This window comes from Perognathus longimembris, chromosome 7 (genome assembly GCF_023159225.1).
Source record: "Perognathus longimembris pacificus isolate PPM17 chromosome 7, ASM2315922v1, whole genome shotgun sequence".
Classification (NCBI taxonomy): Eukaryota; Metazoa; Chordata; class Mammalia; order Rodentia; family Heteromyidae; genus Perognathus; species Perognathus longimembris.
In genome coordinates this window covers 74,697,287-74,724,313 of record NC_063167.1, presented here as the reverse complement: position 1 = coordinate 74,724,313, position 27,027 = coordinate 74,697,287, and the positions used below count along the sequence as shown (strand labels likewise).

General features: G+C 40.1%; 1 long non-coding RNA gene across 1 annotated transcript; it reads right to left on the bottom strand.

The window, feature by feature from the left end:
- Positions 1–478: 478 nt before the first annotated feature.
- Positions 479–7,378, bottom strand: LOC125355413. Its single transcript, XR_007211658.1, has 3 exons — positions 7,266–7,378; positions 695–703; positions 479–491 (listed from the first exon to the last, which is right to left on the bottom strand). It is a non-coding gene; the product is annotated as an uncharacterized LOC125355413 (long non-coding RNA).
- Between the last annotated feature and the right edge of the window lie 19,649 nt (positions 7,379–27,027).

Here is a 27,027-nt window from a genome sequence, read left to right as displayed (position 1 = left end):
CCCCATCGACAAAGTCATTGCCCCTCTGTGGGAAGCCTGGCATCCTATGCCAGCCTCCACACCCAGCCAAAGCCCCTGGAGGGCAATTTAACCCTTTGCTACATCCAAGTTTGTAGTGGGGTGAGGTGGAGTAGGGGCAAGGTTTGAGGTGTCTGCTAATGTACTTGGCAGCCATTATTGGTCGGATAATTTATCTTGGCTCTAATTCTAGGTGATGATCACTACCATTTCTTAAGAGCTTCATTATCTTGTTCAATTCTCACTATAGACCTCTAAAGATATAGAGTTTATTATTATCACCATTTCTCAGGAGAAAAAGGTTAAGCCCTTATGGGTCAGGTTATACTTCTGAAGTCATGCAGCCAAATAGTCTGTCTTACAAGTCTGAGCTGTTCATTATTACAGTGTTGCTTTAAAAAGAAGGAGGGAGAGTTTGAAGGACATATATGTCAAAATCCCTTCCTGTTCCATTCTTTCCCCCAAATCTCACCCTCATCCATTGATGGGAAGGAGGAAGAACTGTAACTGTGAAACACAGAAATCTGCATTTCAACAAGGCTCACAACTGATTCCGATGAATCAAGAATCATAACTAAGATCCAGATACATTCTACCAAAGGATATGCAAGAAAAGTGCACTTTAACCTTCCAAACTGAATGTTTTGGCATCACTGTAGGCAACAAAACTCAAAACCCTTCCCCCCTTACAATTCACTGAATAACCTATGCAGCCTCTCTCATACATCTGTGTGGGACAAGGTTGTTCCTGTTGATTGACATGGATTTTAGCATGAATATTTAATGGGTAGGGCAGCGGGTACACTTGACTAATGTAATATTTCAAGCTTTACTTTCACGCTGAAGGGATTTGTCCTCCCTTAATGCATGTCTACATCCTGCTTCAGCCCTTCCAACAACATTTTCCACACAGGTAATGCCAGTTCAGGGAGCCTGTATTTCCCAGCTCTCAGTAAGCTAGCACTTCCTCTCTACTTGAAAAGAGGTCCTTCATGCTGATGAATGCCACAAGCCTGGTCTTACTTATATCATTTCTTTTGCAGATCCTCATGTTCTCTTGGTTACAATCCACTGATGGAATCAACTTGGCTAATTGTCATTCATATGAATCATTTTGCCTTTACCATTAGCCATTATCTAGCATCTCTCTCTCTCTATATATACATATATATATATATTTCATTCAGCACGTTATGAAATTTTAATCAAAGACTAAATACTTTCACCCCTAAGAACAGAAGCAAGGCAAGAATGTTCCTTTTGCCTTTCTCTAAGGCAAATAAACACATTCAGATGGGAAAGGAATAGAAAAATTTCATTTACAGATCACACCGTACTAGACATGGAAAGTCTCAAAGACTACTTGAACAAATAAGTAGGTTCTAAGGTCATAGGATAGAGTAAGCATACACATTCCATTGCTAATAAAGAAAGAAGGAAAGGAAAAAAGAAAGAAAAGAAGGAAGGAAGGAAGGAAGGAAGGACGGAAGGAAGGAAGGAAGGAAGGAAGGAAACTATATACAAAAACTGATTTCTATACATTAGCAACAACAATAAAATTAAGAAAAGTTTCACTCATAGAATCACAAATATAAGTAGTGATAAACTTAATAAATGAAATGGAAAATGTACTTTTAAAACTATAAAACAGCTGGGCACCTGTGGCTCACACCTGTAAACCTAGCTACTCAGGAAACTGAGATCTGAGGATTGCAGTTCAAAGCCAGTTTCAGCAGGAAAGCTTGAAATACTGTTATCTCCAATTAACAACAAAACAAACAGACAAAAAGACAGAAGTGAAGCTGTGGCTCAAGTGGTAGAGCCAGCTTTGAGCCGAAAAGCTCAGGCCAGTCCCTGAGTTCAAACCCCAGCACGGGCACGCTCGCGCGCACACACACACACACACACACACACACACACACAGACAAACACAGACACACACACACACTACATAGATGAAATACACTAAAGAACATCTAAATGGAAAGATATTCCATGTCCATGAACTTTCTATTATTAAGGTAGCAATTTCCCCAATTGATTTATAAATCCGAAGTTTTCCCACCAGAATCAGAGCAACTTTCTCCCTTCTTTAACAAGTTGACAAATTAGTCCTAACATTTGTAGAAATTCAGTGGACCTAGAAAAGTCAAAATGCTCGAAAAGAGAACAAAGACAGAGGAATTGTATTAATAAGTATAAAACTTTATTGTAAGTTTACAATAGTCAACACAATATTGCAAAGGTGAGTGTGTAAATCACCGGACAGAATCAAAGTCCAGGAATAAAGCTTACATTTAGAGTGAATTGATTTTCAACAAACATGTCAAATGTTTTCACCAAATGAATAATTCATTGTTCAGATGCAAAGAAGTGAATTTACCTCATAACAAGATGATCTTGCAGATCTAGATAGGATCACAGACTTAAGAACAATAGCTAAAACTATGAAACTGGGAGAAAATATTTGTGACTTCAGATAAGGCTAAGATGTCTTAGATATGATATCAAATGTAAACTCATTTCAAATGAAAGTTTATCAAACTGTAAAATTTTAGTATTTCAAAAACTCCATTAATCTAAGCAGGCACTTGTAACTATGATATAAAACAGCTCTTACAACTTTACAATGAAAGGAGAAAACATATAAAGGATTTGAATGGACATTTCTCTAAGGATATATATATATATATATATGGATATATATGGATATATATACATAAGGATATATATATACATAAGGATATATATATAAAACTACTTAATAGGGAAATGCAAATTAAATCCAGAATTATGACATTTGTGTACTGGCCCATGAGTATAATCCTAGCTGTTTAGAAGATAGAAATTGGGAGGATAGTAGTTCAAGGCCAGCCCAGGCAAAAAGTTAGGAAGATTCCCACCCCCATCTTAACAAATAAATCTAGCCAGGATAGTGTGTGCTTATAATCTCAGCTCTGAGGTAGGTTGTAGGTAGAAAATCTTGCTCCCAAATTTGTCCCAGGGAAAAATACTAAGCCTTACCTGAAAAGTGAATTTTTAAAGTGCTTTCCTAAAATTAAATCTGTGTGTGTGTGTATGTGTGTGTGTGTGTGTGTGTGTGTGTGTGTGTGTGTGTGTGTGTGTATGCATGCCTGCGTGCATGTGGGCATGAAGGCCCACTGGTTCTGGGGCTTGAATTCAGGGCCTGGGCACTCTCCCTGAGCTTCTTTTGTTCAAGGCTAGTGCTCTACCACTAGAGCCACAGTGTCATTTCAGGCCTTCTGGGGGTAGTTTATTGGAGATAAGAGTCTCACAGATTTCCCTGCCCTGGCTGGCTTTGAACTACAATCCTCAGATCTCAGCCTCCTGAGTAGCTAGAATTAGAGTTGTGAACACTCAGGAAAACCGTATCTTTTATTTTTAAGTGAAAAAAGTCAAAGAACAGCCAAAATCATGTTTGGGAGTTTATCTGATTCCAGTAGCCTATTGTTTGAACTATACTAGTATAGATAGCTAAGAGTTGTCTAAGATTGATTTTTATGAATGCTTAATTTTATCTGCTTTTTTTCCCCTAGGTAATCCCTAGCTAAAGAAATTTCCAGGGCTGGGAATATGGCCTAGTGGTAGAGTGCTTGCCTAGCATGCATGAAGCTCGGGGTTCGATTTCTCAGCACCACATATATAGAAAAAGCTAGAAGTAGCACTGTAGCTCAAGTGGTAGAGCCTTGAACAAAAAGAAGCCAGTGACAGTGCTCAGGCCCTGAGTTCAAGCCCCAGAACTGGCAAAAAAAAAAAGTTGTTTGGGGCTGGGAATATGGCCTAGTGGCAAGAATGTTTGCCTTTTATACATGAAGCCCTAGGTTCGATTCCTCAGTACCACATGTATAGAAAAGGCCAGAAGTAGTGCTGTGGCTCAAGTTGGCAGAGTGCTAGCCTTTAGCAAAAAGAAGCCAGGGATAGTGCTCAGGCCCTGAATTCAGCCCCAGGACTGGCCAAAAAGAAAAAGAAATGTCCAAATAATTTCTCATTTCAGTAGTAATAGGCAAGGAAAGATGATCAAATCCTTGAACTATTTACTTAGATGAACAGAAATATCTCTTTTTGAGATAATGGATATTCAAGATTTAGCCATTTAAAGGGTTAGGGTAAAATGAAAATCCTTTGAGTAATAGTTGAATCTGAGAAAAATCTTTGAAGCAAATTAAATACTTGATCAAAAAGAGGAAAGGGTTATTGGTGAGAGCTGAGATTAAGCAGAAGAATTGTCTGAAAAGAGGCCTCGATTAGAGAAGTGAGTAGTTAATACTATCTGCTCAGGGATCTGCTTTTCTTTGAGATGTTGCTTTGGGAAAATGCAATAGGGTTTCATTTTCTTTTAGCAAGGTGAGGCAAGGTGCCCTCCCTTTGCAAAATGTAAACCTTAAGTGTTTTAAATTAGAAAAAAATTCAAACAAAGAAAGGATGAAAAAATACAACCCCAATTTTGAGTAAAAGACATTAGAAAGCATGCTTCATTAAATTGTCTTTTTGTTGTTGTTGTTTGGTTTTGTTTTTTTTTGCCAGTCCTGGGGCTTGAACTCAGGGCCTGAGCACTGTCCCTGGCTTCTTTTTCTCAAGGCTAGCACTCTGCCACCTGAGCCACAGCGCCACTTATGGCTTTTTCTATTTAAGTGATGCTAAGGAATCAAACCCAGGGCTTCATGTATACGAGATGAGCACTTTACCACTAGGCCATATTCCCAGCCCCTAAATTGTCTTTTGTAAACTGAGATCTAGAAACAAATCAAAAGTAAGACAGTCAAATACAGGTGTCTTATACCTGTAATCCTAGCTACTCAGGAGGCTGAGATCTGAGGATCATGCTTCAAGGCTACTGTGGTCAGAAAAGTCTGTGAGACTCTCATCTTCAACTAACCAGCAAAAATGTAGTGGTGTGGTTCAAGTGGACGAGCTCCAGCACTGAGCAGAAAAAACTAAGGGGCAGCAAGGGACAGTGCGCATACCCTGAGTTCATGTCCCAGTAATGGCATACGCACAGATAAAAAGTAAGATAGTATTGGATTACACCTGCAGCCATAAAACTACGTACCTCTGGGCTGGGGATATAGCCTAGTGGCAAGAGTGCCTGCCTCGGATACACGAGGCCCTAGGTTCGATTCCCCAGCACCACATATACAGAAAACGGCCAGAAGCGGCGCTTTGGCTCAAGTGGCAGAGTGCTAGCCTTGAGCAGGAAGAAGCCAGGGACAGTGCTCAGGCCCTGAGTCCAAGGCCCAGGACTGGCCAAAAAAAAAAAAAAAAAAAAAAAAAAAACTACGTACCTCTATCACTGAGTACATTGGCTCATGAGAACAACAGAAATCTCCAGAATGAGCCTATTGTTTGAATCTTGTTTTTGTGACTGATTCCTGACATGGTCTTGAATAAAGAGGAGGAAGAAGAGGGAAGTGGGAAGAGGGAGAGACTTCCTTTACAATATTCCTCCATCAGATAGTATGAGAATATTTTATATATTATCACCATAATCACCACAACTAATATATATTCATTGCCAACTAGAAATTGGAGTGAATGTACTTTCCACAGTTACTGAATTTAATTCTCATGAAAGTACTATGGGTTGAAATATTATTAGTCCCACTTAAAATTTTAACAATTAAGAAAGACACATGGAAGCACATCGCACAGGCTCTGGACATTGCAAGTACTCAATATATGTTTGCTGGGCTTTAATAATCTTTGTTGGAAGTGAGAAAAGAAGTTTTCAATTTCAGTTGACATTATATGGTGTGGTTCCTCTAAAGAAGCAGTAGTTTTCTGGACTTATCAGAGTTTCTTATGCACAGGTTTGGGGCCAGGAGAGGCAGCTGAAGGAATATGGAATGTGCTGGGGAGCTTGAGGAACCTGAATTCACATCTTGGCTCCGTTGAAATCAGCCAAAATCCTTTGCCTTTCTCTAGGACTCAACTGCCTAACAGGTAAAACTGAAATGCTGCTGCCTTTCTCCCAATAATGTAGTTGGAGGGAAATTATTAAGTCAGGCAGCACATAAAGGACATGCCAAACACTGAATAAAGTGAATTTCTTTCCTTCACAATTAAATTATGCCATGCCTTGGGACATCAAATAGGATTTGGTTGAATAGTGACTTCTAACAAAGATTTTGAGTAGTGCCAGGTAGTTATGGTTATTTTTCTTAGGCAGGCAGAAACTGTCTATATAAATTTGCCAAATTATTATTTGTGGAATATATTGACTACCTTAGTGGGAAAAATGATATTGGATTGGGGTTTCTATGTATGATTATGATTTGACACTGTGAAGATACTGAACTATTGAGCCATGAGCTTTGAAAGGCCTCTGGGCACACTGCATATATTCATTACAATTCGTGTGTGTGTGTGTGTGTGTGTGTGTGTTCTGGTCCTGGGGTTTGTTGAACTCAGGGCCTGGGCACTGTCCCTGACCTTCTTTTGCTCAAGGCTAGCACTCTACCACTTAAGCCACAGTGTCACTTCTGGCTTTTTCTGAGTACTCTATTGGAGATAAGAGTGTCATGGACTTTCCTACCTGGACCAGCTTTGAACTGTGATTCTCAGATCTCAGGATCCTGAGTACCTAACATTATAGGTGTGAGCCACCAATGCCCTGCATAAATGGTTTCTTTATTTTTTTTTCCTTTATACAATTTACAGCTACCAATGAGTATGGTTATATGAAGAGACAAGCTCAGTTTGTTCTATTATACTCTCACCTCACAGAACAGTTCTGGGTTACCAGACATGGGTGGATTTCCTTCCTCCCACCCTTAGTTCTCCAGTAGACACCAGACGGGGGTCCTCTAATCTAACACAGTCCTGATACCACCTACTGGAGCTAGCCACAGATCTCACAGGTTGAGGGCCCAGTCCTGAGACCACCTCTGACCTGAGATGCTTGTTGCTCATGCAGGTTGTAGCATATACTTCTGACTAACCAGATCTACTATCATAGTGTTTCTATTGAAGGAATGATTCCTGCCTTATTCCCCAAGATCAAGCAAGACAACAAACTTGATCACATGCCAGTCAGCAGTCAGTTCCAATCTGGACTGGAACAAGGATACCACCCTTGGTCCCTAAGGAACAATAGCCCCTAACCCCAGGTGGAATATTCCACTGTGGGACTGGTCAAGGATATCACCCAGGCACCATAACCCATTTTCTGTTTTCTACTTCCTTGTTAAGCCCTATATAAGCCCACCCCAAAATCCAGTTAGGTGAACAACCTCCAAACCCACGGGAAGGTCTGTGCCCCTTGCTGTTCCTCAATCAACAGTCCTGGCCTGTTGAGGATCAAGTCTGGCCTATTCCTTTTCGGTTCTCCTCCATTTTCCCAATGCCTATAATCTCCTCACATTTGATTAAGTTGCTAGAGAAATATATTTGCCCATTTATTATAATAGCTAGTCGAAAGGATACAGATAAATGCACGAGATATGCAGAGATATGTCCAGGAGAAAGAATGAGGCACTTCCATGCCCTTTCTGGGTGCTTCACCTTCTATATTGCTGTCTGGGAAACCCCACCCCAACAATTCAGTCCTTTTGTCTATTTACATATGGAAGTTTCATTAGGTTAGAACAATGGATGAGATCGTTGGTCATAAGTGTGTCAATTCAATCATTAGCTTCCCCACAGGTCTAGGATTGGGGCTGATTCTCTACTATCTGTTTTGTTTCCCTGGCAACCAGCCTCCTTCCTATCTAGGGAACCCCAGCCATCACTCATCTTATTAGGATACAAAAGACAGTTCTCACATCAGAGATTCTAAGGACTTAGGCGCTATATATCAGGAAATTGGGAAGAAGATCAAATATATGGATTTCATAATACCACACAATTGGATTTTTTTTCTTTCTCAATACTTTCCTTATTGATTGCTTTAAAATAGTTGTTATTCTTCACTATAGTGTAACTCATGTGTTTGTTTAATACACATTTATGTGTAGCCTTTGTGCTCCACAGAAACCCAGAGACCCAACTATGGCAAAAATATTCATAACACATTACTTCTAGAACTAACTGACCTGGAGATCTAAACCAATATGGGATTGATTGGATGTAATTTGATCTCCTGGAAAGATTTTTCTAATATAATTGCTTAGCATTACATTTACTGATTGGGTTAATTTGGATAGAAGTGAGAGGGGTTCCCACTCCCCCAAACCCTGTGATAAGTGTGAATTAGAATCCCAGGCTGATTTTGCAGAGGAGATTAAGTTATTCATTTCACTTTAATGGCCTTCTAGGGCTCCAGTGCCATTGTTGGTGAAATATAGTATTGCCCAGTAAGTTGACACCCAGGCTTAATGAGTTTCATGGGAGAATTATTATAAAATGGCATAGACCTAAGCAGCAGATCCCATTAAAAAAACAACAACACACATATCATATGATACTTATTTTCTAGAGTCATGAATTCCCTACCATTGTATCTTCTCTCGGGGACATCCATTTTCATTGGAACAAATAAAATGTCTGTGATCATGAAATATGCCAAACATGACTATACTCTAGCAAGGTCCATCATAGACCTCCAGCATACAGCAGAAGATGGCTTAGTTCATACAAACGTGGACATTTGATTGTAGACCCAGAGAAAACCTATGACAGAATGGAGGCAAGAATATGAAGCTATATTGACCACTGTAGTAAACAGAAAACATGAAATTTTGCAGCTCAAATTTAGCCATTAAAATTCTAGATCCCCTTTTTTTCATGTTGCAACTTACAAGAACACCAAGCGATGCCTAACTCATTGATCAGGATGAGAGTGACAGAGGAGAGCACAGAAGAAAAGAAGGAAGAGAATCCAGCATCACATAGAGACCTAGAGATGAGACAGAGCATGCAGGAGATGGCCATGGAAGTGACTTCAGGGCTGCTGGAGAAGAGCAGCTCAGAGAAAGAGTAATGAGAGGGATGGCCTGTGGCGACCAGGTCTCCGCATGTGGGACTGAAGGCTGACTCATTATAAGGGCAGTGGGAAGCTCCTGTGTTAAATGAGGAAGTCACTGGATCAGATTTGCATTTTTATAAGTTTTTGTCTAGCAGGAAGATGGAGAAAAGGGGGTTGAGGAGAGGCAGGGAAGGAAAAGAAGGAAGCAAGAAGGACTTACTGAGGGTCTGGGGTAATTTATGAAGCAAAGCAACGTTGGAAGTGTTTTATTTATTTTGTTGTCTTTGTTTTGTAGGGGGAGATGGGAGAGATTATGATGAGTGAAGTTTTGACATACTGAAATTAAGATGTCTGAGATGTATTCATTGGTCAGCCCAGGCTGCAGAAATATATATCCACAGATAGGTATTTCTTGGAATTCTGAAGCCAAAATGAAGGTGCTTGCAAGACAGGTTCTTTCTGAGACCTTTCCTCTTAGCTTAGTTACCACCACCCGCCTCTCTAAGAGAAAATGGGGGTGGGGAGGAGCTCTCCCAAGGAGTTGAGCCATGAGTTTGGGCTCCCAGGAGCTTTCTTGCTTTGGCCTCTGCCTGTGGCCCAAACTCACTTCCCACTACCTCCTTTGCCATCCGAAAGGGGCTTTGTATTCCAGCCAAACACTGCTGAGGGTAGCACCCAGCTGTTTTTAGCTGCCCATACTCCTGGTCATTCTAGCCTATTGGCTTGAAATGCCATTTTTCCCTCTCTGACTTACATACGTTTCCCTCAGTTCTGGTATTTGAACTCAGAGCCTTGTCAGGCAGGCAAGCATTTTATCACTTGAACCATGCCTCCAACTCCTTATGTTTTTGTTACTTTTCACATTTCTCTCTTTTTTTCTCTGGAGGACTGGCAGAGTGGCTCAAGTTGTAGAGCACTTGCTTAGAAAGCATGAAGCCCTGAGTTCAAATTCCACAACCACCACCAACAAAACCAGAAAAAGAACAAGGATTAGCTCATTAGTGCCTCCAAAATGTTCCCATGCCCCATCTTCATCCTTTGCCATTCAAATTTGGGGGCTCCATTCTAAGTCAATTACAATTTTGAGACTCAAGCCATCTATATTCCTTGTTATAAGTTCTTCAAGTAATCCTTGGGAGTGGCAAAGTTTAGAATGACTGAACTAAGGCATAGTCCAACAATAAATCTCACATAGTGGCAGCAATGCCTCTTTTCTAAAGCTGCCCAGCCTAGAATACCCATTAGCATAGCACTCTTCTATAAGAATGAGATTATGTCTCAGCACATCTTTTCAGTTGCTTCATACTTAAAATAAATATTCATAACAGATTTTTGTTCCCTGTTTAATGACCATCAAGAGTGTATAAAACCTTAACAGTCCTCAGAATGCTTGACAACCTAACCTTCAAAAAAAAATCTAGAAACTGGAAATCCAATTATCAGTTGAATTCAGGAATTTCAGCTGCCAACTGTAATTTAAATCACAACCCTAATATTCCTAACCAACACAAGCAGTTTCACAGTTACCATAACAAAGCAGAAATAAAACCAAAACAAACAAAAAATGCCTTCTTGATCAGTGAAAGCATTTCATAGTCTATGGATCATGGTTTTCTAGAAGAGTATTTGTTTGTGTAATACCACAAATATACTCTCAAGTTTTGTTTTGGTTTGTTTTTTCACTTTAAGTCTTATGAAGAGTTTTGTATTTGGGGCTCAGGATTTCAACCATGGCCCTAGAGATTTTAGGGGTGCTACCTACAGCCTGGAATCACAAGTTCTTCTAAGACCGTAGCCCAGGCTCTGTGCTGATGCAGTGATTTCCCATCAGTGCAGGTGGCAGCTTAGCACCTCACTGGCCAGCCACATCCCTGACCTCAGTGAGGTCCTTCGTGGCAAATAGGAAACCCACGTTGCTTTAGGTAGGAGGCAACCATTTTACCAATGCTGGTTTGGGTTCTGATGCCTGTGGATGTCTCATGCATCTTGCTGTTCTTGTTCTTGCCTATGGGCATCACAGCCTTCCTTGAGAGAAACAGGAGGCTCTGCTGCCTCTGAAATCTGCATTGTCTGTTCCCCCAGCTGAAGCATTCTGGACAACTCTTCAAAAGTTGAAAAATCCCAAGAAGTTGTTGTATTTCAATGGTGGGGCAGAGATTTCCTCACATGGTTTAAAGGATGCTTGACAAAGCAAAGGCTCAGTATTAGTTTTGATCCAACATCATGATGGAAACATAAGTTATAAATTCCAAACCAGTGATTTTTACATGTCGTTATATTAGTTCCCTATGTCTGCTGGAAATTTCCACATAGAGGCCTCAGGCAAAACATATTTCTTCTATTACAGGTCTGGAGATCAAAAGTCCAAAATCAGCCAGGCCCTGGTGGCTCATGCTGTAATCCTAGCAGTCCAGGAAACTGAGGACTGTAGGATGATGGTTTGAGGCAAAAGAAAAGTCCTCAAGATTCTGTCTCTGAAAATAACCAGCAAAGAAGCAGGGCTGAGAGTGTGGCTCAGGTAATAACGTGCCAAGGATGCAAGCCAAGCAGCTATTGCACTCAGTTCAAAGCCCAGCATAGCCCAAACAAACAAACAAACAAGAACAGAAGTGCAAAATCAGTTTCACTGGGCCTGAATCAAGGCATTAACAGGATTGTCTCCTCATAGAGGTCCCAACTGAGTATGTTTTATTTTGCAGCTTTAGCTATCAGGTGTGCTTTGGCTTGTGGCCAATTCCTCTGGATCTCTTCCATCATCTCTTCTTCCAGCAATATATGGCCTTCTCCTGCTCCTACCTTTTGTAAGGATACTTTTTTTTTTTTTTTTTTTGCTAGTCCTGGGGCTTGAACTCAGGGCCTGAGCACTGTCCCTGGCTTCTTTTGCTCAAGATTAGCACTCTACCACTTGAGCCACAGTGCCACTTCCAGCTTTTTCTGTATATGTGGTGCTGAGGAATCGAACCCAGAGCTTCATGCATGCTAGGCGAGCACTCTACCACTAGGCCATATTCTCAGCTCTGTAAGGACACTTATGAAATGCATTTAGCCCATCACTTTCCCATCTCAACATTCTTAGCTAAGTCCTCTGCAAAGGCCCAGGTAAGGTAGCTGTCATACCCTCTGTAAAAGTATTAGGGATTTCTTTGAGAGTTGTTTTAATGTTTTGTAAACATTAAAATTCCAGATAAGCTTAAATAATATGTCCCAAAGTTTATACCAGTGTTAGTTTCCAGTATTCTCTTATTTTTTCTTGGTTTATATATTTGTTATATGGATGAATAATAATGAATAATAATATGAGTATTGCAAATATGGACTGGATCAAAGAGAGATATATTTCAGCCAGGTGCTGATGGCTCATGTCTATAATCCTAGCTACACAGGAGGCTGAGATCTAAGGATCACAGTTCAAAGCCAATCCAGGCAGGAAAGTCCATGAGATTCTGATCTCCAATTAATTACCAGAAAACCAAAAGTGGTGCTGTGGATTAAAGTGGTAGAGTGCTAGCCTCAAGTAAAAGAGCTCAGGAACAGCGCTAAGGACTTGAATTCAAGCCCTATAATGGACAAAACAAACAAACAAAAAAATCAATGATATATATATATATTTCAGAATAGCGTGTAGATGAGACTATTGTGGACTTGGAAATACTGACACAATTATAGAACAGAGAATATACGAAGTAGTTTCAGGAGTGCTTTTCTACTCACAGAAGCACATTTCTATGGCCACATTTAGCATATACAGACTTTCACTCTCAGTCAATTGGCTGAGAAATGGACCCTTCAAGCTATACTCATCAGACTCAGTCTTCTCAGGAATTTTGAATTTTATATTCAGAGATGCAAATGTTCCTCACTCTTAGCTAGTGTCTACACTCAGGTAGCATTCTCTTTCCACTCATATGAAAAAGAAAACAAAAACAAAAGCAGAGAAAAGTAGGTTACAGAAAGAGAAGAATGAAACAAATACCTGTGCAGAGAAAGAGATGAGTAAGCATGGAGTTCCACAGAGAAAGAAATGGAGACAGTACACAGTTTTAAGCCCCTTCTATGTTCTAGTTCATCATGCAATTCAATAGCACCTTCCATTACTGGTTTCTTGAGCTGGCCCAACCGTGTTAGAACCTCTCTGCCTCCCTCCCTCTCTCCCTCTCCCTCTCCCTCTATCTTCCTTCCCTTTCCCTTCTCCCCCTTCCTCCCTGCCTCCCCTCATCTTCTTCTCTCCCCACTCCATTCCAGCTATTTGATTGCAGATATATGCGTATATATGTTTCTTGCTATAAAAATATCTTTATTAAGATGGAGTAGAAACTTGGCAAGGACCATGGTTGTATATTTTTATTTTAAGATGTGGATATTTCTTTCTAGAAGTCTTAGTTTTAATGAAATAAACACTTATTTGAAGCTTTCTGTTAAGTTTTTCCCCTTTTTTCTTTTTCACTGATGGAATTTAAACTCAAGACCTTGGCATGTTAGCCAAGTACCCTGTCACTGAGCTATATCTTCAGCCCCAAGTTCATTCGTTCGTTCTTTCTTTCTTTCTATCTCTCTTTTTCTTTCTTTCTTTCTCTCTCTCTTTTTCTTTCTTTCTTTCTTTCTTTCTTTCTTTCTTTCTTTCTTTCTTTCTTTCTTTCTTTTTGAGAGTAAAACTATCCTACAATGAATTTCTAGGTGGAACAGCAAACTTTGAAAAATAAATAAAGGATTTCAATTATAGGATAATTATTTTCTGTCTTTGCCTGAATCCATGTTTTAAATTACTACTATTATTATTATTATTATTATTATTATTATTATTATTTTGTCAGTACTGGGGTTATAACTCGGGGCCTGGGTGTGATCTCTGAGATTTTGGCTCAAGGCTACTGTTCTACCACTTAAATCACAGTTCCACTTACAGCTTTTTGCTAGTTAATTTGAGATAAGAGTCTCACAGATTTTGTTATCCAAGATTGAATTGCAATCTTCAGTCTCATCTGTACAACATGCACTGCTTAGGGTGGAGTAACTGATATGTCCATCACATTATTATTAATTCATCTTTGGAGACTTTGGCTTCTTTTTCTAGTTCTTCATAAAATACATAATGAGTTATTTGAATAAGTTGTGAACTATCAGCACTGTGCTAAAGAATACTGCAACATTACTTTTAGCTGTCCTTTGGTACTCATTATCCATCATCCTTTTACCCTCCCTTCTCCCCATTTTCCCTGCCTCTAGTAATCACTATTTTACACTCAGATCCACTTTTTTTTAGCATCCACATACAAGAGAAAACATGTGATTTTAATTTTTCTGTTTCCGATTTATTTCACTTAACATAATGTCCTCTAGTTTCATCTATTTTGCTATAAATATTAGAACAGAATATCCCTTTTATGAATATATATTTTAGTGTATATATATATAGTGTGTGTAGATACACACCTATATATTTTTTTCTTTATTTATCTCTTGATAAGCTTCTATTGGTTATTGTAAATAGCACAACAATAAACATGAGAATGCAGATATCTCTTAAATGTGCACATTTCATTTTCTTTTGGATATATAACTACAATGGGATTATATGACATATGTGTACTATATATATAACATATATGTATACTCAGTATATAGTGTGTGTGTGTATGTTGATCTTGAGGCTTGAATTTAGGGTCTGGGCACTGTCCCTTAGCTTTTTTGTTCAAGGCTAGCATCCTACCACGTGAGCCACAGTTCCACCTCAGCTTTGGGGGCTGGAGTTAATTAGAGATAATCAGATCTCAGCCTCCTGAGTAGTTTAGGATTACAGGTGTGAATGCATCATCCAGTCTAGATATACTTTTTCCCTTTTGCGGAATTGCTACAATATTCTCTGTAGTAACTGTTCTCGTTCACATTCCCCCAATTGTGTGTAAGAATTCTCTTTTTTCATGGTAACTTACTTTTTTTTTTTTTTTTTTTTTTTTGCCAGTCCTGGGCCTTGGACTCAGGGCCTGAGCACTGTCCCTGGCTTCTTCCTGCTCAAGGCTAGCACTCTGCCACTTGAGCCACAGCACCGCTTCTGGCCGTTTTCGGTATATGTGGTGCTGGGGAATCGAACCTAGGGCCTCGTGTATCCGAGGCAGGCACTCTTGCCACTAGGCCATATCCCCAGCCCCTACTTATTTTTCTATCTAAGCTATTTATCCACAAATTATGCTGTTAAGACTTCATTTATGATTAAATAGGTCTTTGTTTTCTTTTGCTCTTCCCAATGAATTTAGATTTTGAACAATCTAAATTATGAGACTTTTGTCTATAGATTGTTCCAATCTCCTAACTATAGGAGAAACACTTTTTCCAATTTTTATTTCTTCACTATTTGAACACCAGTATTTTAGGAAGGTTTCCTTTGTGCTTTGTGCTTTAAGCACTAATAAAGCACAAAAGCACCAACATAATCACCTGAATTAATAACCCTTACATTTGTAATTTATTACTTAAAAAATGACTTTCACTGTCTGGAAAACAAAATGAGGTCTCTGGTTTGTCTCAGAAAGCTTTACAAGATATAAAAATACAAGATAACAAAATTCATTCATGTTGCTATTTTCTTCGAAGTTTGCACAGTTTAGAAACTCACCCATTAGATTAAATCATATTCGATATGATCTCCTGATTTTTTCGTTATTTGACTTTTTTTTTTTTGGCCAGTCCTGGGCCTTGGACTCAGGGCCTGAGCACTGTCCCTGGCTTCTTCCCGCTCAAGGCTAGCACTCTGCCACTTGAGCCACAGCGCCGCTTCTGGCCGTTTTCTGTATATGTGGTGCTGGGGAATCGAACCTAGGGCCTCGTGTATATGAGGCAGGCACTCTTGCCACTAGGCTATATCCCCAGCCCCCCATTATTTGACTTATAAAAAGGTCACTTTCATATCGTTCCACTTAAAGCTTCCTTCCTTATATCAGTCACAGCCTTGACCTATTTGAGGAAAGTTTTCCAGTGTTTTGTTTTATGAAGCCCATCTTGGATACTGTGTATTTGTTGAAATATTTATGGATAATTTTTTTTGTTTATAGTGGCCAAAAAACACATCATTTCTGTTTCTCCTTCATATTTATAAAATAATTAAAAAATAGAGGCCATATGTGCTTGCGTACATTAAATTCCAGGAGATAACTTTTGTTTCAAAATCTTTCCCGAGTAGTTCTCTTTTTTTTTTGCCTCCTTCTCAATGCTTAATTGGAGAATGTCTGTTTTCAGTTTCTGTTTTCTTTGTTATATGAAGTAGAATATCTATCCATGTTCTCTTTTGACAAGAGAAGAATGCTTCAAAAAGTTTTGTTAAATGCCCTTTTGTTTATTTTCATTGGTTTGCAAAATTACAAATGCTATCCAAAAAGGAAGGACTGATTTTTTTGAAAAAAATTCAAACAATAAAACATACAAAATGAAAACCTTTCTCATCCTACCCCTTCTCCCAGGTCACCACTAACAATAATCAGAATGTTTACTTTGGACCTTTGCATATGCACACCTGCATAGGGGTGTGTCTTTGTGCTTAAGTATGTATATACATATATATTTCATTAAACAGTGGTCCAAACATTGTCTGACCTATACAGTAAACTCTCAACAGCTTCCATGATCACTCTGCTTTCAATATTTTATTTATTTGTTTGTTTCCCCAGTACTGGAGGTTGAAGCCAATGTTTCATGTATGCTAGGCCAATACTATACCACTGAGCTCCATCTTTAATCCTCCAACATTAAAAATTCTTTTACAATAGTTATTTATTGAATACTACCATATAATAAATACTGGGTATGTATCCAGAAGAAGAGGGACACTACACAATGCTTGTCTCCAAGGCTTGGAAATCTGGAGGGAAGCCAGCTGAAGGAGGAGGGAATTGACAGGCTGTGTGATAAACTAACCTGGAAATCTCTCCTGAGTTCAGTGAGAATCTGGACAAAGGCCTGGTGGTCTACCTGCCTCCTCTCACGGGATGATGCACATTTCTTTCCTTCTTTCTTTTGTGTGTGTGTGGGCATGCGTGGGGGGTCGGGGGTTGGACGCAGAGCCTGAGCTTTGGTGCTCACAGCTAGCACTTTACCTCCATTTCCAGCTTTTTGTCAGTGAACTGGATATAAGAGTTTCATGGGCTTTCCTGTCTCTGCTGGCTTTGAACCATGATCCTCAGATCTTAGCCTCCTGAGTAGCTAGGATGATAGGTGTGAGCCACTGGTGCCCAGCCATGTTTCACATTTCAAACCTCTTTCCTACTTCAGCTCTACACACACTATCATATATCTCCTCTTTGATGCTTCAGAGGCATATACTTAACAAAATATGAAGAAACCTCTTTTTTTTTTTTTTTACCCTAAGACTGATCAGTCCTTCGATCTTAGTAAATGCCACTATACAACCAGTAGCTCAAGCTAAAACTTTGAATCAGCAAGATGGAGTTAGGGAATCAATAAAATCCAGAAGAAAGACTCAATCCTTTCCTAGCTAATCTATCAGCAAATGCTCTTGACTTCATTTTTAGGGTGTTTAGCCTCATCTTCAGTTTGTCTGTGCAGCCATGTCTAAGCTGCCTCCAGTTCCAGCCAGGGCTCCACAGCCCAGTGCTGCCCTGGCCATCTAACAGCTCTTCCTGCTCTGCAGCAGGAGTGAGGCTCATGAGTGTCAACTAAATCATGTCACTGTCTCTCTCACATCCTTCCCAAGCCTTCCCTTTGCACTTAGTTTAAAATTTAAACTCCTCATGACTTACAAGACTCTGCATACTCTGCCCCTGAATCTCTCTGGTTTCATCTTGGTCCACAGTTCAACTCTGTGCTGTTCTGTCAGTAGGCTGACATCCTTTCTTGTCTGAGTTATTCCAGGTTCCAGCATCTTTTCACTGAGTTTCCTGTATCTGAACTCTTCTTCCTCAGCTCATCTATGTGGCTAGCTCATTCTCATTCTGTGCATCTACTTGCTTGCTTTGTCTCCTTTCCTTCCTTCCTTCCTTCCTTCCTTCCTTCCTTCCTTCCTTCCTTCCTTCCTTCCTTCCTTCCTTCCTTCCTTCCTTCCTTCCTCCCTCCCTCCCCCTCCCCCTCCCCTCCCCCTCCCTCTCCCCTCCCCCTCCCCCTCCCCTCCCCCTCCCCCTCCCCCTCCCCCTCCTCCTCCTCCTCTCTGCTTTTTGTGGTACAGGGGCTTGAATTCAGCCTCATACTTACTAGGCAGGTGCTTCACTACTAAAGACCTTTATGCTTCAGTCATAGTTTGGATAAGGTCTCATGCTTTGGCCCAGGATGGTCTTGGTGTTCAAGCTTCCTATTATATCTCCTGCATCTGGTTTGTTGGTTCACATGGGGTCTCGATAACTCTTTCTGTGATCCTCTCATACTCTACCTCCCAATGAGCTGAGATTTCAGCTGTGATATGGGCCACCACGCCCAGTCCGCCAACGTTTTTTCAAACTACTGTATCTAACAGAGCTTCTTCTGTAGCTAGCAAATTATGCATTTGAATGCTTATTTATTTCATCTTCCTATTTTCTTTCCTACCCTGGACTGAATTAAAAGCTTCATGAGTGATTGAAATTCAGTTTTGTTTACAGTACTTAGAACAGTACCTGGCACTCAGGTGCTCACTAAATATGTATTAAGTGAATGAAAGAAATATTTAATAAATGTTCATCAGATTACTTCAGTCAATAAATACTTATTGGGTGGCTTCAGGTGCTGTTTGAAGTCAAGAACTTCATAGAGTAAAGATGGCTTTTGGTTTAGGACATGAATGAAGAACTCAAGTCAGCCAGGTTGACACATTTGAGAGGTGACAGAATTGGAGGGTCAGAAGTGGGGAGGATGGGAGGATGGCGATATAGGAGAACAAGCTAGAAGAGGTGGCTGGGAACAGAATTTGAACTATGCTATGGAACTGAAATTTAATCCTTGAATGACTCTAACCATTGGCTAATGCTGAGAAATGAAAACTGTGTGTGTTTTGTTTTCCACAGTGGCCATAACAAATTACAACCTAAAGCAGCACTTGTGTGGAAGAAGGCTGACCCAAATCCTTCTCTCACTCCTCTCCCTTCAGCAACCATCTTTTTCTTCTGCTGCCATCCCTCTGTGACACTGGCTAGAGAAAATTCTCTAGTTTTAAAGATGCATGTGATTGTATTGGTCACTCACTTACCAGAGGAATATCTCCCTGTCTTAGGACCTAAAATCATAGTTGTCTTGGCTTGGCATATAATGTAACATAATCAAAAGTGGACATATTTTGTATATTTTTGTCTATCTGTCTATTTCTAAGTAACAAGTAATCTGACCATCTGCCTCCTGTTTTTCTTTCTTTCTTTTTTTTTTTCCAGTCCCGGGGCTTGAACCCAGGGCCTAGGTACTGCCCCTTAGCTTTTTATCTTAAGGCTTATACTCTACCACTAGTTCTACTTCTGGCTTATTGGTGGTATTGGAGATAAGAGTTTCACAGACTTTCTTGCCTGGGCTGGCTTTAAATTGCAATCTTCAGATCTTGGCCTTATGAGTAGCTAAGATTATAAGCATGAGCCATTGGTGCCTGGCTTCTCCTTTCTGTAAAATTTCTTTTTGTCTATTATTGTTAGTTACCTTTGAGCTATTAATAAATACATTTAATGTTGAGTAAATTGTTATTAAATAGATGGGAACATTTCAGTCCTACTCATGTACTATCAGTAGCATTATGACAGCTTTGAAAATACGTTTATAAACCAAGAGCTGGTGATGCACACCTGTAATTCTAGCTACTCTTTATCTCCATTAACCACCAGAAGACTGGAAGTAGCACTGTGGCTCAAAGTGGTAGAGTGCTAGCCTTGAGGAAAACTGCTCAGGGACAGTGCCCAGGCTCTGAATTCAATTCAAGCCCTACAACCAACCAACACACACACACACACACAAAGATGGTTTATAGATTTATGAATACAATTGGATTTTACATTTTCTCCTTTTTCCTCTGAAAACTCTGTTTTCTTTTTGTAATTGAAGCTGGTAACATGAAGCATTGAATATAAGACATATAAAGTGTTTATATTTGTTGTGTCTCATTTATTTCTTTCTTATTCACCAGTTCTGTAATTGAAGCTACAGAGTGTTAGATTTTATTATCTGCAGGCTACTGCTTGCTCTTTTTTCTTTGGTCTACTCTATCTTAGTGAAAATGTGTTTTGCTTCTGCAAATAGAAAAAAAAATTAAAGAAAAAAAAGTTTCACTCCATATTGTAGGAAGATTTGTTTTGTTGCTATTTTATTTTTTAACAGCTACTTTACATATCTCGTATTTCAAAACATGTTAACAGTATTTTTAAAAGGGTTTTAATAATTCTTGCAGGTTTGCTGTGGCCACAATTAAGGCAAATTGAGATTCATATTAGGGTGACATTGGGTAAGCCTTCTGTTTGGGTTAAGAACAACCATCTTAATACAGTTTATTTTATCAATAAAATACACCAAGGAAAGACTTAAGATTAACTGTAACTTATAAAAACCATTATTTCCTGTTATTTATTTATTTATTTTTGTAGTGATAGTACTATTTTGTTTTGTTTTGTTTTTTTGGCCAGTCCTGGGTTTGGACTCAGGGCCTGAGCACTGTCCCTGGCTTGTTTTTGCTCAAGGCTAGCACTCTGCCACTTGAGCCACAGCGCCACTTCTGGCCATTTTCTGTATATGTGGTGCTGGAATTGAACCTAGGACCTCCTGTATACGAGGCGAGCACTCTTGCCACTAGGCCATATCCCCAGCCCTGATAGTACTATTTTGAACTCAGGACCTTGTACTTGCTAAGTAGGTGCTCTACCATTTAAGTCATGACCCCAGCCCTTTTTTTAAAACTTTTTTTATTTGTTTATTAATTGAACACAAATTTTTTTACATGGTGTTGTGCAAAAATGGTACAGTTACATAGTAGGGCAGTGTGTACATTTCTTGTGATATCTTACGTCCTGTTTTTCTATCCCTTCTCTAGGTCAGGTAGACATATATACAATATACAATGTATCAAGAACATATACAGTATTCACAGACTTGGTCTCTACTGTCTCTCCGTCTCCCTTTGTTAACAGTCATATATCAGGGAGATCATGCCCCTTTGTTTTCTGTGTTCTAGGCTTGTCTTGCTCAACATTATTTGTTCGAGTTCTGACCATTTCTCTGCGAATAACAATATTTCACCATTCCTAATCGCTATGTAGTATTCCATTGTGTATAAGTACCATATTTTTTGGATCCATTCGTCTGTGGAGGGGCATCTGGGTTGTTTCCATATTTTGGCTATTGTGAATTGTGCAGTGATAAACATGGAAGTACAAATGTCTTTTTGATATCTTGGGACCTGCTGTTCAGGATAGATGCCTAGGAGTGGTATGGCTGGGTCATAGGGTAGGTCTATATTGAGCTTTTTGAGAAACCTCCATACTGTTTTCCAAAGTAGTTGTACTAATTTGCACTCCCACCAACAATGGAGAAAGGTTCCTCTTTCCCCGCACCCCCTCCAGCATTTGTTGTTGCCTGAGTTCAGAGTATAGGCCATTCTAACTGGGGTGAGGTGGTATCTCAGGGTTGTTTTTATTTGCATTTCCTTTACCACCAGGGATGTTGAGCATTTCCTCATGTGTTTCTTTGCCATTTTTATCTCTTCTCTTGTGAAGTCTCTCTTTAGCTCCTTTGCCCATTTCCTAATAGGTTTATTGGGCTTGGAGGGGCTTAGTTTTTTGAGTTCTCTGTAGATGACAGATATCAGGCCTTTGTCTGTTGCTGTGCTGGTAAATATCTTTTCCCATATCGTTGGCTGTCTTTCTATTTTGGTGGCTATGTCCTTAGCTGTGCAGAAACTTTTTAATTTGTAGTAGTCCCATTTGTCGAGTCTTTCCCCTATTTGTTGTGCCCCTGGGACTCTATTCAGGAAGTTCCTTCCTGTGCCTATAAGTTCTAGCGTCTTTCCTACTCTGTCCTTCAGTAGTTTCAAGGATTCAGGTCTGATATTGAGGTCCTTGATCCATTTTGAGTTGATCTTGGTGCATGGTGATAGGCTTGGGTCTACTTGGAGTTTTCTGCATATGGCTGCCCAATTCTCCCAGCACCAGTAGTTGAAGAGGCCATGTTTATTCCATTGTATGTCTTTAGCTCCTTTGTCGACTATCAGTTGGCTGTAAGAGTGCGGTTTTATTTCTGGGTCTTCAATTCTAATCCATTAATCTTCCGATCTGTTTTTATACCAACACCATGCTGTTTTTGTTATGATGGCCTTGTAGTAGAGCTTGAAGTCTGGTATTGTGATACCTCCTGCACTGCTTTTTTTGCCTAGATTTGCTTTAGCTATTCTAGGTTTTTTGCTGTTCCATATGAATTTATGGATTGGTTATTACTAATAGGGTTTGCTTAAGCTTGGGCTGGCTTGAACCATAATCCTTCTATTTACATTTCCCACCTAGCTAGGATGACAGGTACTACCACACCTATCAGGTTAGTCTCAAAATATGATCTTTGTAATCTTTATGCATAAGACACTCTGCTCCATTCACCTATTATGCTTTATGTATTGAAAGTGTTGCCATAAATAATTCTTGCAGAATAATCTTTTTGTGTATGTGTGTGTTGTATGTATGTGTGGCTTGAACTCAGAGCCACCATTCCACTTCAGGCCTTTTGGTGGTTAACTGGAGTTAAGAGTCTCATAGACTTTCCTACGTGAAGTGGCTTCAAACCCTGATCCTCAGACCTCAGCCTCCTGAATAGCATGAGCCACTGCTTCTGGCATACAGTGATCTTTTGATAAATGAAAACTATACAGTGCTAGGTACTGATTTCCTATTAGATTATATATTTAGTTGAATGATGATGTCTAACACCTGTAATCCTCTTTGTATTTATTGTTACAATTAAGAATGCAATTTCTGAGAGGGAAAAAAACATCAAATAGTTCAAAAAAGTCTCAAGCTTCCCCAAATGTATCTGGTTTCTCAAGTCACTATTTCAACTAGTATGTTTTTTTTTTTAATTATTTTTATTTTTTTTTCCAGTCCTGGGCCTTGGACTCAAGGCCTGAGCACTGTCCCTGGCTTCTTTTTTTGCTCAAAGCTAGCACTCTGCCACTTGAGCCACAGCATCACTTCTGGCCATTTTCTATTTATGTGATGCTGGGGAATCGAACCCAGGGATTCATGTGTACAAGGCAAGCATTCTTGCCACTAGGCCATACTCCCAGCCCCCCCCCCCTTTTTTTTTAATGCACTGAAGCCAGACACTGGTGGCTCAGGCCTGTGATCCTAGCTACTCAGGAGGCAGGTATCTGAGGATGGAAGTTCTAAGCCAGCCGGCACAGAAAAATGCTGTGAGGTTCTTATCTCTAACCACCAAAAAAACAGAAATGGAGTTGTGGCTCAAAATGGCAGCATGCTAGCCTTGAGCATAAAAGCTCGGGGACAGCACTTAGGCCCTGAGTTCAAGCCCCTGGATTCGCGCGCATGTGCGTACACACACACACACACACACACACACACACACACACACACTCTCCTAGGAGGAAGCATGAAGGCATATTCATGGGATTCCCAGAGCGATATTTTTTTTCCTTTTAGGTTTACCTAAACATTGAAGCCCCCTTCCCCAAGGACAGGATCTTGATGAAAAAGTTTCAGCCTAGGCCCACCAAAAGTCTGTACTCTACGCAAACAGGCCAGCCCTAAAGAGAAGGCAAGAAATATAGATCCTCTCATCCCCTTTCTTCTCCCCAAGTCTTGAATCATACAGAAGCCAGAAAAATGTAAAGAAACCCCTCTTTAGGGAAAGTGGAGTAAAGAAATATCCTCCTCCTAGTAAAATGTAAGATGAAAGCCTATTGATTTCATGTCCAAAATATCTCTGACAATATTGCCTTCTCTCCATTTCTATTACCACCTTCCAGATCTAAGCTAACATCATCTCTCACTTCTACCTTCGCAATCGCCTTCTCACCATTTTAACTACTGAAAACATCTATTCTCACCTCCTTCCAACCTTCTCTCCACACAGCATCCACAGTACCATTTTCACAATGCAAATCAGATTGTATATTTTCTTCCACCCCCTTTCACTTTCCTCCTTAACCACGGCCTTTAACGTAAAGTCCCAAGTCATTTTCAGAGCTTTCAAGGTTACCTTCTTCAGTCTTACCCTACCAATGGCTACTGTCTTATTTTATAGGTTTCCCTTTGCTTTTTGATCTCCCTTTACCCAGGCTTTCTTTCAGGCTTCGAATGCTACAGGGCCTATGATGTGCTGCTCCCTGACAGGAACTCATTTCCTCTTTCCAACTTAGTGTTAACTTTTGTTCCACCATCACACCTAGGCCAATCATTATTTTGGGGACATGGCTTTTCTGTGGCACCAACTCTTTTCAAAACATCATGTACTTCTACTTCATTCTAGTTTTCACATATAAGTTCACATTTGTTGGTGTGATTGTTTGATGATTTGTGTCTCTCTTATTAGGTTCTGTGCTAGATGAGGGAAGGCATCCTGTTGCTTTTTCCTAAGCTCCCTAGTTCCAGACTCAGTACCTGGCCTATACAAGGTTCTTGATAAAAGTCTATAATGCAGAGGTCAGAGTAAAGGTTAGGCCTAAAGTCAGGTTTGAAGGTTTCACTAAAGCAATGACACATTTAAGTGAGACTTTCAAGGTGATTGGAAGTAGTAAGAGGAAGAGAAAATATTCCCAACAAAAGGAACAGCACATGGAAAAACCTGTGGAGCAAGCACTACTCAGTACAGTGTGTCCAAGGAACAAAAAGACTAGAGTTTGACAGTAATAACACACAGCCCCGTGAAGGGTTTAGGATCTACTCTAAGGGCAATGAAGTCTTTGAAGCATCTGACTTTTCCTTCCTTCCTTCCTTCCTTCCTTCCTTCCTTCCTTCCTTCCTTCCTTCCTTCCTTCCTTCCTTCCTTCCTTCCTTCCTTCCTTCCTCCCTCCCTCCTGTGCTGGGGCTTGAATTCAGGCCCTAGTTGCTGTCTCTGAGCTTCTTTTTGCTCAAGGCTAGCACTCTAACTCTTGAGTCACAGTTCCACTTCTGGCTTTTTTGGTAATTTATTGGAGATAAGAGTCTTATGGACTTTCCTGCTCTGCTGGTTTCAAATCCTGATTCTCAGATCCAAGCCTTCTGAGTAGGTAGGATTACAGGAATGACCCACCAGTGCCCAGCTTGAAGTTTTCATTTTTAACACAATACTGGGAATCAAATGAAGGGCCTTACACATGCTAAACAGGAGCTCTACCACTGAACTACAATTCCAGCCTCCTTTTACCGTTGATATGGTAAAATGACAGTCCCGTTGACTAATGAAATGCGATGATGGGAGAATAGGTAGAATCAGAAACCACTGCCAGGTTTTGACTTGGACTGTTGTTGAGTGGATGGCGACAAGTTTACTGAGGCTAGGAGCACTGGGAGGGACTTTGGAAAGGAAATACGTTGGCTTTGTATATTCTAACTATGAGGTATTCATAAGACAACCAGAATGAAGATATTCCCTAAACAATTGGAATTATGAGTCAGTTGGAAACAGGAGTAGTTTATACTCTTATTGAGAGATCTGCCACAGAGAGAAAAATCTGGGAATTATGTAGATGGTCATTGAACCCTCTCTGGAACTATTGGTGATAGATGAGACACTGAAGACCTCTCTTTTGAGTAAGAAAAGCACCTTGGGGCCTGGGAATGTGGCTTAATGGTTGAGTGCCTGCCTAGGATGTATGAAGCTCTGGGTTTGATTTCTCAGTATCACATAAACAGAAAAAGCCAGAAGCCGCACTGTGGCTCAAGTGGTAGAGTACTAGCCTTGAGCAAAAAGAAGCTCAGGGACAGTGCTCAGGCCCTGAGTTCACCAAGCCATAGGACATGCAAAAAATAAAAAAATGAATAAAGCAACTCAGAGAGTCCTGAGGAATTCCAAAATGTGCTGATAGATGAGAAGGGCATTGTGATAGACTGAGGACTTACCCAAGAAACTGCAGGAAAACCAGAGCTGAGTGCCTGTCTGCCTAGGAGGAGGTCTCTTATGTCGGCAGTTCAGATTCTGCCATCTGCACCTCAGTTTTGGAAATAAAACCTTGTTCCACCTCCCTGGAATGCCCCTTCCTCTCCTTTCTCTATTTTAGGAAAAAGAAAAAAAATAATTCCCATCCCTCACCTGTCCCTAAGAACACTTCCACTTTTGGTATAGCCACCTGCCCTGCCTCTTCTTGCTGCATCAGCCATAGTAGGTGGCACATAGAGTGAGTTCAATGAATGTTAGGTAAGACACAGCAGCTTTCTAAATTCATCTCAAATTTATCACCTAAGTCATAGCCTACTGTCATTACAAGGATGTTTTACTTGGGGTCTGACCGAGCCTCTGCTAGCTACCTTCCTCCCTTACCTGCAGAACCCAAGTCTACACACCTGAGAAAATTCTGGCTCCCTAACCAGAATTGTTTTCCAATTTTCCAATTCCTTTTTCCTTCCAAGTATTTCTTTGCCCCTTCCCTTGATTCCCAGGATTACTTAGAAACTCTCTTGTAAAATCACTTAAAGATAGTAAGATAAATAATTTTTTTTGAATTTTTAAAATTTGGGTCATGAGACTTGAACATAGGGCCTGGGTACACTGTCTCTGAGCTTTTTTGCTCAAGGCTAATCTACTTGAGTCAGTGCACTTCTTGCTTATTTTTTTTCCTTCTAAGGTAATCAGATGGAGATAAGTGTCTCATAGACTTTTCTATTTGAGCTGGCTTCAGACTGTGAGCCTCAGATCTCAGCTTTCTGGAGTAGCTAGGATTATAGGTGCCTGGCATAGTAATGTTTGAATTGGGCATGGTATTTCATGCCTGTACTCCTACCTACTTGGAAGGCTAAAGTGGGAGGATAGTTTGAGCCTAGGAGTTCAAGGCAAATTTGGTCAACATAGTGAAATGCCGCTTTATTTTTTTTATTTTTTTATTTTTTTTGCCAGTCCTGGGGCTTGGACTCAGGGCCTGAGCACTGTCCCTGTCTTCTTTTTTTGCTCAAGGCTAGCACTCTGCCACTTGAGCCACAGTGTCACTTCTGGCCATTTTCTATATA